The sequence below is a fragment of the Leptopilina boulardi genome, unplaced genomic scaffold (genome assembly GCF_019393585.1).
Source record: "Leptopilina boulardi isolate dan_hultmark-lab unplaced genomic scaffold, ZJU_Lbou_2.1 LbouV2_110, whole genome shotgun sequence".
Taxonomy (NCBI): Eukaryota; Metazoa; Arthropoda; class Insecta; order Hymenoptera; family Figitidae; genus Leptopilina; species Leptopilina boulardi.
Window position 1 is genome coordinate 310,691 of NW_026137653.1, and position 12,798 is coordinate 323,488.

Genomic DNA, 12,798 nt, shown 5'->3' on the forward strand with positions numbered 1-12,798 from the left:
CAGCAATATATATGCATTACAATGTGCGAAAAGCGTGGCTACATTGTGTATTGTCATACAAAATACCTACACACGTGTGTACAATAAAAAAAAAAAAAAAAAAAATGGAAAAAATGGAAAAAAAGTCGCGACGAGATTCTCAAGGATTATAATATATACTAGTAGCATATAGATTATACTTTCATATACAATGTTTATGCTTGATGACAATTTAATGTCAAGCTATTATTTTCCATTTCTAATTCTATATATGGAATGTCACAGGAAGAGCGCGCACTTTTCATAATCTTTAAATGGAGAGAAATGTGTAGAAAATTATTATTATTATTATTATTTTTTTTTGATAATGAAAGTAAATAAATCGTTACTTTTATTCAAGTATATGTAAAAAATATTTATTTTATTTAAATAATCTTATCAAATAAATATTTACTTGAATCAAATAATTTTTATAACCAAATAATTGAATTAAATAAACTATTTGAATCAATAATTTCGGTATTTGAAACAAATACCATCTCAAATAATAAATTATTTAATACAAATAAATATTTATTTGATTCATGCGTAAATATTTATTTCGTTCATGCACGGAAAAAAAGAAAAAGTAACTTTTACTACTTTAAAAGTAAAATTGGACCTGTCCGAAGTTTCTGCGCATCTCTGGCAACTTTTACTCCAAAAATAGTAAAATTTACTTCAGAAATAGTAAAAATTACTACGGAAACAGTAAAATTTACTACAGAAATAGTCAATTTTACTATTTTTCGAGTAAAAGTTGCCAGAGATGCGCAGAAACTTCGGACAGGTCCAATTTTACTTTTAAAGTAGTAAAAGTTACTTTATTCGTTTTTCCATTTTTCTCCGTGTGTAAATGTTTATTTGGTTCATGTAAATATTTATTTAGTTCATGTAAATGTTTATTTGGTTCAAGTAAATGTATTTTTGATACAAATAAATATTCATTTGATTCATGTAAATATTTATTTCGTTCATGTAAATGTTTATTTGGTTCATGTAAATGTTTATTTGGTTCAAGTAAATGTATTTTTGAAACAAATAAATATTTATTTTGTTCATGTAAATGTTTATTTGGTTCATGTAAATATTTATTTTGTTCATGTAAATGTTTATTTGGTTCATGTAAATATTTATTTGGTTCAAGTAAATGTATTTTTGATACAAATAAATATTTATTTGATAAAAATAATTATTTATTTGACAATAGTAAAGTAACCGATTATTTGAATCAAATAATTTTTTTTCAATGTGTAATATAACGATATTCACGGATTTATAAGAAAATATATCTCATTTAATTATTTTTATCTAATTTTCATAATGATAAAATGGTAGGTTGGCTAACATACTCGGTTTGCGTGCGTAAGGTCCCGGGTTCGATTCCCCATACCACCAAAAGTTTTTTCCTATAATATTAAGAGTAAGGTTAATTATAATAATAATACAATAAATATAATATATTATAGTACTAATTATAAAATAATAATAATAATAATAATAATAATCGAATAAGAATTAATAGCAACAAATATATAATAAAATGAATAATAATTAAAGTAACTGTTGGAATATATATTGTTTTAAATAAGAACGAAAATTATATACTTAAATTTAGAATATCGTTTTCGGTGTATTTTTCTTCAATGAAGTAATATAAGGGTGTGGTGGGTGTGAAGACCTTCATTTGATAAAAAAAGCAAGTAATTCGAGAAGGATAGGCTATATGTATGTATATATATATAACCAGAAATTCAACATTATAATTTAAATTTTTTTTTCAATTTAATTGTAACATGAAGAGGATGCTGTTTGATTCTTTCTTTTTTAAATTTAATTTTATACAGTCAGTTCTAATAAATGCAGGGATATATTAATTTTATACTTTGTATACGTAGTTTTACAAATTATCGCGCCCTCTTATCTTATAACACACTTTTTCACAAGTTGTTCATTTCATTTTTAATATACTTACTCTCTGGCCTGTATGTATTTCTTGTTAAAGTTTTTTTTTTTTTTTCGTTGTATTTTTTTCCGATCCGCGCCAGATACGTTTTTTTCGCAACTCCTTTATCGTTTTTGCAAAACATATTTTTTTTTGCACATTTGAAATGTTTTTCTTATTTTATTAATTTTATTCCTGGTGGTTTTTTTTTAATATTTTTTTTTTTATTAAACAAATTCACGCGGATTGAAATATTTTAATGAAATATTTAATATTCATAATAAATTATTTTAAATTTATGTAAAAAAAATATTTTCATAATTAAAAAAATTTGTTTAGAAAATTTTATTTCTCTGTATAAATTTTTTTTTATTTGCACATTAAAAATTTTTTTCTTATATACATGTGATCGGATCGAATTTTTACCCTTTGACCTCTTGACTTTTTGTGTAACACCAATGGAGGGTTAATATACCTTTATATTCTGACCTGATCAAAAAGGGGTCGAGTATACATGTAAGAGGATTGAAAAAATAGCAGGAACTATATTAGCGATTAAAGAAGGTATATATATATATATATATACTTAAAAAGGGCCACTATTAATCAATAAAGTTTTGTATTTTTAAGGCAATTATAACATATTGAATAGAGGATTTTTCGGTGTGTTGAGAACCAATGAGTAAACATTTTCTTTTATGAGAATCTGATCTGTTAAAAAGTTAATAAAGAAAAAGGGGGGAAAAAAAATTGAATGGGTGTGTCAAAAAACTGACTTCGTGTCTCTTATATAATTTATTGTATATCAGAAAGGGAATCTAATTTTCCTTTGATTTTTACCGCAAGAAGTTAAATGTTTATTATTTCTAATTTATGATTATATGAAGTGATAACTAAATAACAATAAATCACGTCATTAGTTGATAGGTACTTATTAATTAAAATAAAATTCAATTATAATTGGATTAATAAAAATTTTTTATTTGATTATTATAATTTATTTATTAATATTTTGTTTAATTATAATTAAAATTAAATAAAAATTGTGATATAAATAAAATAAAAATATATTTTAACTTCTGTAAATTAATTTAAATGGAATTTATTTAAATGAAAATGTAAGCAAAAATTTGAATAAGAGAGTATAAAAGTTATAGGAGAGGAAAAAGAGTAAACATAATGGAGTCATAATAGAAATTTTCTTAATGACTCTATTAAAAAAGTGCGCAAATAATAAATTTTCTATTTGACACGGAGTCATTATTTAGATATTTAAAAAAAATTGTTTTATTTTTATCTTATCAAAAAGTGGAATGTAAAATAATTATATTTATTTTTTTTTTTTCATTTCTTATGTCACGTATATTTGTTGACAATATTAATTAATGTTTTTTTTTTTTTTTTAATGAATACGTTTAATTTAAGATCTCGAAATAAGTGGAAGAAAAAAATTTTTTTTTCGTATACATCTACATAATTTATTGTAGGCGGTGAAAGAAAGTAATTTACGACAAATTAGTAAGAATTGATATAATAAGAGTCAATTGGGGTAGGGACAGCAAACTTAATGAAAGGATTCATATATGAGAAAAATCATATAAGTAAGGTTTTAAAAATTAGTTGGAATTTCGTTTATATATTGTTTTATTGTATTATAATTTGTTATATTATTATTATTATTATTATTATTATTATTATTATATATTATTATTATTATTGTTATTGTTATTATTATTACTATTATTATTATTATTATTATTACTACTACTACTATTATTATTATTATTATTATATATTACTATTATTTATTATTTATAATTATATTATATTAATTATATATTAATATTCTGCAACTTAAAATAACACTGCTTTCATCCCTTAAAATAAGATATAATTTTTGCGATAATTAATGAATAATTAGGATAATTAAATTTATTCCCCTTTTTGTATTTAAATCTAATATTACAGGTAGGAAATGATGGGCAAAGGGGGTTGATAATGTTGAAAGCAATGAGAATAAGAAAGAGGAGGAAATTAAGAAAAAGAGAGAATTAGAATTGAAAAGAGCAAAAGAGAGAGAGAGAGAGAAATATAGGGAGCTTTCAAGACATGACGAACGCGAGGTGCGTTCAGTCTGCGCACGGACATCGATCGAACGACCTCACGATTCACGTTCTCCTTGAACTCCCGGTCTTTTTACCGGGTTTCAAATATTTTTTTTTTTTTACATCAAAAGTGCAATTAACTATTCACTTAATTATTTATCCCATGCTTCCTTTAGAGTGAAGAAAATTTTTTTGAAAAAAAAAGTGCGGAGCTTTTAACTCCAAAGTGAGTGACACTTGTGCTTTTTTGCACCCCTCGAAAAAAAAAATTGTGTTTATTTCTCCAGTGAAGGATGCTTGCTTATTAATTCACGATAATTAATAGGTGAGTTTATTTATTTAATTTTTCGAAATGTTGCTTATTATTATATTGCTGCATTTGATTTTTTTTATCGTAAATTTTTTACGTCAAATATTTGTTAGATTTTTAAGAGATTAAGAGAGAAATTTTTTTTTACCAGACATCTTTTTTTTATATTAATTATATTTAGAAATTTAATTAAATTTGAATAGAAAGGAATTATTATTATTTAAATTTCTTTTCCAATAAACAATTGCTAAACCTTTTCTATATAATAAACAGACGTTCGTATAATATAAATATAATTTTTACTATTATTGAATCAATAAAAATTAATCAGTTATTGTAATTTTTATATGTGGGGGTATATGTATTATAAAAATGAATAATTTATCGTTGATTTTAGAATTACTTAAGAGGATTATAAGAATTTTATTATATAGTTTTCTATTCAGACAGACTTTATGAATGATCAATGTTACAAAATAAAATTTTACGATATTAATGGTAGGAAACAAAATTCAATTTCTGTATATTATATATATATATACTTGTTCCCATAATCTACTCATTAATGACATTCTTACGCCTTTTTAATGTTTATACTGTCTATGGAAGTGGAAAAAAATAACGCAGTATGTTTTTTTTGGAAAAAAGGGAAAACTTTCTTTTTTCATTTAAAACAAATTATTTTTTAATAATTTGGACTGACTCACAATCTTTGAATTATGAACACACCTTAAAATGTGATTGACTTTAATTTAATCAAAACTGAATATTATTTTTTTAAAACAAAAAATGTCTATTGCATTGAAAGAAAATTTGATTTTCTCTCCTTTTTTTAAGACAATTATTCATTATTTTGAAAATAATTATGAAAATAATTTAATAATAATTTAATTTTATTTAAATATTCATAAATATCAGGAATATTTAATCCTTTCAGGGAGAAATTTATATTATGATAAAAAAAGAAATGTTTATTTAATATGCTACATTTATTTAATGATAAATGGAAAAAATGTAACAGTAACAGCTATATATTTCATTTGACAGTGAAAAAAAATGTTTCTTTTTTTTTTTTTTGAAAGACAAATATTCAAAGGAAAGATTAAAATTAATTTTTTTATATACATACATAGTAACGATAAAAAAGAATAATAAAAAAAAAGTTAAGAATTTAGTTGTAAAATTGTTCCCTTATAAATTCTTTTTATCTTTAACATTTTTAAAAATAACGATAACTAAAATGCCTTTTTTTTTATTTTTCTTAAAATAAAATTCAGTGTTAATGTTTTACCGTTTGTATAGACAAAATATACTTGTTTTACTGTCAATAAAATAGGCAAATAGGAACATTTTTAACAGAAAAAGTAAAAAAAAAAATGGTAATAAATTAGACCAGATTAACCATTTTTTTTTTATTATTGTGTCATAACTGAAGTTATATTATGCTATAAAACATTTTTTTTTTTTTTGGACAATAATACGTGTTGGATAATATAATTCTTGTGCATTCTTTGGAATATGCTTTATTGTAATATTCAAAAATTAAGTCTTGACTAGTGTCATGGATACAAAATGTAAACAAATATTTGTAAGAAAGTAAACATGTATACTTGAATTTATATGTATGTGTTTGCAATTCATGGATTTGAGAATTTATTTATTTCCGCTTTCTGGACAGAAACATCTCAGAAATGGAGGATCAGGTATTACCTATACATATACAAATGTGCACGAAATTGGACATTGAGAATTTATATTGGGATTGAGAATTTATATTAGGATCATCATATATCATTCATATGCAAATTTATCAACTATATGTATATAAATTGTGGACAAATTTCACATAAATTTTGTTTCAAGTCCTAGATAGGTTTGATATACGTATTGTTGATAAAGTTTGGATTGAATTTAACATTGGATTATTGGGAGGGACATCATTTGCATTTTATATATAAATATATATATATATATACTATGCCCATTGAGGATTTAAACTTTATATACAAAATTTTTTTGGTGATTTTCATACAAATTATTGAAAGATTAACTTCTACAAATATAATAAACCCGTGATCTTTATTCTTTATGTACTTTTTTAAATTTCGATATTATGCGATTGACTGTTCGTAAAATGTAATCCAAAAAAAAAAAATCATTTTTTGTACAGAAAAAAGAATAAACCCGAAAAATTTCCATTTTTTTTTTGAAACTTCGATTGTTTTGAGTTTTAGAGATGACATTTTTTTTGTAATAATAAAAAAAATTATAACCAGATTTTTTTTAATGGACTATTTGAGTGAAGAAATCGGTTTTTTAAAACATATACTTTATGCGGTATTATATTTTTAGCTTTTTTGCGTTGCATGTATATCTTTATAGCTCATATCCTAGTAACACAGATCAGTAAAGGAGATTAGTATAGGTCATTTTTAAACATAAGCCCTTGCGTGTGTAAAATATGAAAAATTCTTGATATGATAAAGAAATGCAAAAAAAAGATTTTCAGAATATTTTCTAAATTCTGAAAATAATTCTTTTTTTAGTAATTTCTTTTTTAGGTAAATAAAATTATTTTGTATCTTTACATATATACGATTATTATAAACGTGACATTGGCATCATAGTTTATTATAAAATAAATGATGTCTTATTATGTCAAGGCATATATATGAAAGCTATAAGCTCATGGCATATAGAATCTAATTTTTTTTTTTTAAATCGGTTACAAGTGCGAAATTGCGTTCATATTGAGAAACACGTGAATAATAAATCGTAATTGTAAAATAAAATTATAACGACGTTAAACAAGATTTCTTTTTTAGATCAATTATTATTCATTTTCAACCGACAGTAATTAACGTACACTGAAAAAAAAATTTGACTCAAATACTCGATTACTTGACTATTATCAAATAAATATTTGAAATAATTTTTATTTGAATTAAATAAATTGTATTTGAACCAATAATTTCTGTATTTGAACCACTAATTTCTGTATTTGAACCAATAATTTCTGTATTTGAAACAAATACAATTTAATTAACTCAAATAATAATTATTATTTGATACAAGTAAATATTTATTTGATAATAGTCGAGTATTTGAATCAAATAAATTTTTTTTTCACTTTACAGAAAATTGTTAAATTATTTATTTAACAGTACTATAATTATTATTCAGAAGAATTAAATTTCTCATAAAAATAATTTTTTTTTTTAAAGTTATATTTGGAATCAAGATTACAATTTTACTCTATATGCTTTTCCTGTCTGGGGTATTTTGCAATCGATATTGTATTGCTTTCCAAGAAGTGAATATACTGTGTACCATGCAAATATATGCAGTTACAACTTTTTTTTAATTGTTTCTAAAATTAGAAATACATTAGGATAATTTTAAATTTCTTTTTTTGACTGAAAATGACTAAAATTTTTTTTAGAAGACTTTTTTCTTCGATTAAAATAAGATTTTCTTTTTTATAAGTATTATTATTCATTTTGGTTTTCATTTCTGATTGAAAGAGTAACGCGTGGTCCAGCAAAAGATGAGATGGCATTATGGCATGCACGCACGTTATATGATTATTTTGTGCAGCGCACAAGGCCGCAGATCTCCTTGCGCTTATAACCCGTCCGTCTCTTTCTCTCTCGACGAACCTTGAAAATTCCAGAGGTGTCATTTAGAGGCGAATGACGCTATGTCTCTTGTCGCTTGTTGTCGTTAATGTCGTTTGACAACAATGTAAAAGAAAAAAGAAGATAGAACCAAAAAATTCAAGTTTGCATAAATATATATAAAATTGTGCGGTCAAAAAAGGGTTGGTACCATTATTTTGACCCCTTTGATTTACGATCCAATTGTTCTATTTTTTATCTTGCGTAATTTTTTCTAAACCTTGTAAAAAAACCAAATTATTCGATTATGAAAGCATTATTTAATAAGTTTAAGTTCATCAATTTACGGTCCATGAGGATATATATATATAATATATCAAAATGAAATATATAAATTGACGTCGATTAATTTTCTTTCTTTTATGTATCTAAAATGGAATATTTAAAACATAAATTTTCCATTAACATCTCGTTAATCTCATCGATTTTTCAATGGTCGTCCGTTAATCCCGATTTACACTATAAGTTGATACGAATACGGAACATAGAAGTAGCGACGTTTCAATGGGCTAATATCGTCTCTCGATTACAAATCGAAATTGACACTTATAGTCGAATGAGAGATGTGTGTATATGAAAATGACAAGTTGGAATGGAATGCTTTCTAATCTTATATATATATATATATATACTTCCGGAACTCGTGTATCATAGAGAAAAAGAGAGAGAGAGATTCCAGTCTTCTTCACTCTTGACACCTATATAATATAACATCGTGTTCTATATACATGAAAAGAAATTCAACGTCCCTCAAGTCAATTCAACTTTTCAAGTGAGAGTCTAAAAAAGAGCATAGTATGTCACCTGCAACAATTGTCTTCTTTTCAACTCGAAAAAAAAAACTTCATTTCTTCCTCTTCTTTTCAGAAAGCCACATATATACAAATGTATGCGCGGCTTTCAAATTCTTTTATGCTTGTAGTGTTTCGTATATATTTATTTTTTCAAAAAAAATCTGTTTTTGAAAATTGGCTATTTTTATATAGAAAAAATTTCCAGATATAGAAGATATAAGAACGTTTAAATGCGGTTTGAAAATGTAACTTGAGTGCTGTCCACTTCGGTAAATATCTCTATTCGTTTGTCCAGTTGTACTCCCCTATCTTGCCATTTTCTTTTTTTTTTTTTTATTATACGAGAGAGAAAGATGCTATATACCAATGAAACACTCGGTCCATTGCCTCGGCTTATATTGCTTCTATCTTTTATTTAGACTTTAGAATCGAAATGCACCTGCACACACGCGTCGCTTGACGAGTTTCTTAAGTTTCCCTCTCTTCAAACGATTTCTTATATATATCCCAGACAGCACATAACATTGCGGCAATGTTGCGTCAATATTGCTGGGCAAGTTTCGCAATATTGCCTTGTAACATTACAGCAATGTTGCCACAACATTAAAATGTCCCGCCTTGCTCAATATTGCACAGTAAGCTTGCCACAAGCTTATGTCAAGGTTGCACCACAAGCTTGCAGCAATGTTGCACGGTAACATTGCCGCAAGATTGCTCGGCAAGTTTGCATCGTAAGCTTGCTGTAAGATTCATGTAAGGTCGAATAGTAAGCTAGCTGCAAACTTGAAGCTACAGAAAATTCTCGCCGTAGGCCATAAAAATAATTTTTTCTTCCATTAAAAAATAGCCAGATTTAAATATTTTAATTCCATTTTTTATCCTATCTTTAATTTTTTTTAATTGAACAATTAAGTAAAATAAAATTTAAATTATGGATATTTTCTTTTTTGAAGTGACGTTCAAATATTATATAGCCAAAAAACTGACAATAAATTTAAGAAAAGTGCCTACGGCGAGAATTTTCTGTAGCATTAAGTTTGCAGCTAGCTTACTATTCGACCTTACATGAATCTTACAGCAAGCTTACGATGCAAACTTGCCGAGCAATCTTGCGGCAATGTTACCGTGCAACATTGCTGCAAGCTTGTGGTGCAACCTTGACATAAGCTTGTGGCAAGCTTACTGTGCAATATTGAGCAAGGAGGGACATTTTAATGTTGTGGCAACATTGCTTTAATGTTACACGGCAATATTGCGAAACTTGCCCAGCAATATTGCCGCAATGTTATGTGCTGTCTGGGTATATATATATTAATTATAACCCGATCATTATTTTTCGAAAATCAAATTTAAAAATTTGTTATTTTAGGAGATGAAAAAAATGTTACTATCAAATTAGGTTATAAATCAAATGACGTTGAATAATTTTTCACGCATCTGTTGAGTGCTGCCGTTTTGGTATAGAATATATATGCTCGCATATATACTTAAATCGACTAACGAGCCTGTCGATATATAAAATTTATCGTAATTACTTACAACTTCATAATTTTTATTCTGGAGTAATAAGTCGCGCCGACAACATGCCGAGATAAGGATGCTGGAAATAAGGCGAAATAATTAAAAGAAAAAAAAAAAAAAGAGTAACTTAAGAGTCATCAGGGTAATACCGGAGGCAGAGTATTACGATTAAAGCTTGCGGGGGGAAAAGCTTTCAAGAGTCGAGTGCATTTTTTAATTTTACTTAACGAGATAGTCGTTTAAGTGACAATTACTCACAAATTAAACACACATTTTTTTTTCACTATAAATAAATATTTTTAAAAAAATATTATTTAGAAAGTAAATTAATTATTTTTTCAGATGAAAATAGAGTCGTCTCTGCAATTTTGTGGCAAAAAAAAGTAATTTGATATAATAGAATTGAAAAGAAAACTTTACTATATCACATAATAAATATTTCTGGATAGATGATAATTAGCTTCTTCCTCAAATCGTAGATCTCTTCCATCGGGGAAAAACCAGTCTCGGAGTTTGAGAAGAAACCATCGTGTTTCGAGACCCCGCTTATTACATACTACCTACCGAGGGATCGATTTTTTTTTGTTGTCATTTTTCTTTTTTTTTTTTGCTTATATATACTTAGGCCTATACTACATAGCGATAACTAGTCGTCTCTTGCAGTGGCACAACATTCCTAAGAGGCTGCTAACATTAAAGTGCAACGATATTCAGTGCAATCGTCGTCGTAGCTATAATTCTTAAGACCGTGGCAGGGAATATCGACCGACTTTCTTTAGCGCAAAGATATCGAAAGTCCAGTAGCTTCTATTATAATACAGACCTTGAACGATTTATAATATTTACTTTCAATCTTCCATTATTATAATATGCGAAAATTATTTAAAAAATTCAATTTCTTCAGTAATTAGATTTTTTAAAAACAATTATTGTTTTTTTAGTTTATTTAATTTAATAGCAAATTCTTTGATTCAAGTATATTCAGAAAAATGATAGCCAAATAAATATATTTATTTGTTTCGCCAAAAATTAGCCAAATAAATATATTTATTTGTTTCGCCAAATATTAGCCAAATAAATATTTATTTGCTTCACCAAAATATTAGCCAAAATAAATATATTTATTGTTTACCGCAAATATTTTATTTGATTTGAATTAAAAATTTTATTTGCTCTAAATAAAATTTTATTTGTTCTAAATAAAAGTTTATATGCGCTAAATATAAAATAGTTTATTTGAAACAAATAAAAAGTTATTAGGCTCTAAAACATATATTTTTATTTTGATCCAAATAAAATTTATATCTGCGTGAAATAAATTTTATTTGTCTTAAATAAATGCAAATATTCCTAGTCAAGATTATATTGACTATATTAAGTAACCGATTATATTTGAATCAAATAATTTTCTCCCCCTGTACAGCTACACAGAAAATTAAAAGGCATTAAAATAATCTGCAACGCTTATTATTTTAATCCAATTTTGCTTATTTTAATACCAAAATGGATTAAAATAATAAGAGTTACAGCTTATTTTAATGCCTTTTAATTTTCTGTGTAATTATTAAAAAAAAGGTATGGGCAAAAAATCAAAGTGGGACGATAAAAGAATTTTGACACATTTTTTTTTTTTTCTTTTTTTTTATTGAAGAGATTTAATGAATCGAACAGAGTTACCATTTTCGAACTTGTTACCGCATTAACACACGCATCATATTATAAGAGAGATAGAGAGAGAAAGAGAGAGAAAGAAAAAAAGTGATTTCCTGCAGTTCTAGTTTGCCAAATACGTGTAGGATGGTGGGTAGGTGCGATCACTTCGATGGTGTAATTGAACTCAGAGGCTCTTTAATTGGAACAGTGTATATATATATATACAAGTAAAGCTATCTATATATATTGAACTGTTTGATCGATATATACCTTTACGAACATTAAATGGCGTGGAAAATTTTCCAGGTTAAGGGCATTCACCGGATGTTCGAAAATTTATGTCCAATTACATTGCGAACACTTCATTTATTTTCAAAGCAGGAGTGTTAAAGTAATTTCTATTACACATTTATATATATATATATATATATATTGAAATAAAATTAGATTTATTTCAATTGCAAAAGTGCGTGTAATTTATAAATTTTATAAAGTAATTTTAATATTCTTATACCGGAACTATAAACACATTTTTTTTATGTGGTATTAAGAAAAAAAGGGATTTTAACTATTTATTTTAATTGAGTTCATTTATAAAATGATCTCGTTTTTAATCCTAGAAATAATAATATATTTTTGCAGCGCGCAAAAAAAAAAAACCAGCAAAAATAGTATGAAAAATGAACTTAGTTGCATTTCAGGGTTATATTTTCTCTGCAGCATATACACTAATGAAGCGGTTAAAAAACAATTTCTGTTAAACTGAGACTACAAT

General features: G+C 25.6%; 2 protein-coding genes across 3 annotated transcripts in view; both read left to right on the plus strand.

Annotated features, from left to right (window-relative positions):
- The window catches only part of LOC127277661 (uncharacterized), a 65,004-nt gene that overhangs the window by 34,043 nt on the left and 18,163 nt on the right, over positions 1 to 12,798 (plus strand). The gene's annotated exons all lie outside the window — the stretch shown is intronic.
- Positions 4,100 to 12,798, plus strand: part of LOC127277621 (rab-3-interacting molecule unc-10-like) — a 50,095-nt gene continuing 41,396 nt past the window's right edge. The window contains exon 1 of one of the 2 annotated variants that reach the window (XM_051298911.1): positions 4,100 to 4,393. The gene's annotated coding sequence lies outside the window, so the exon portion shown is untranslated. Of the gene's footprint in view, positions 4,395 to 12,798 lie in introns of both variants that reach the window. The other variant, XM_051298919.1, reaches the window with a different exon arrangement.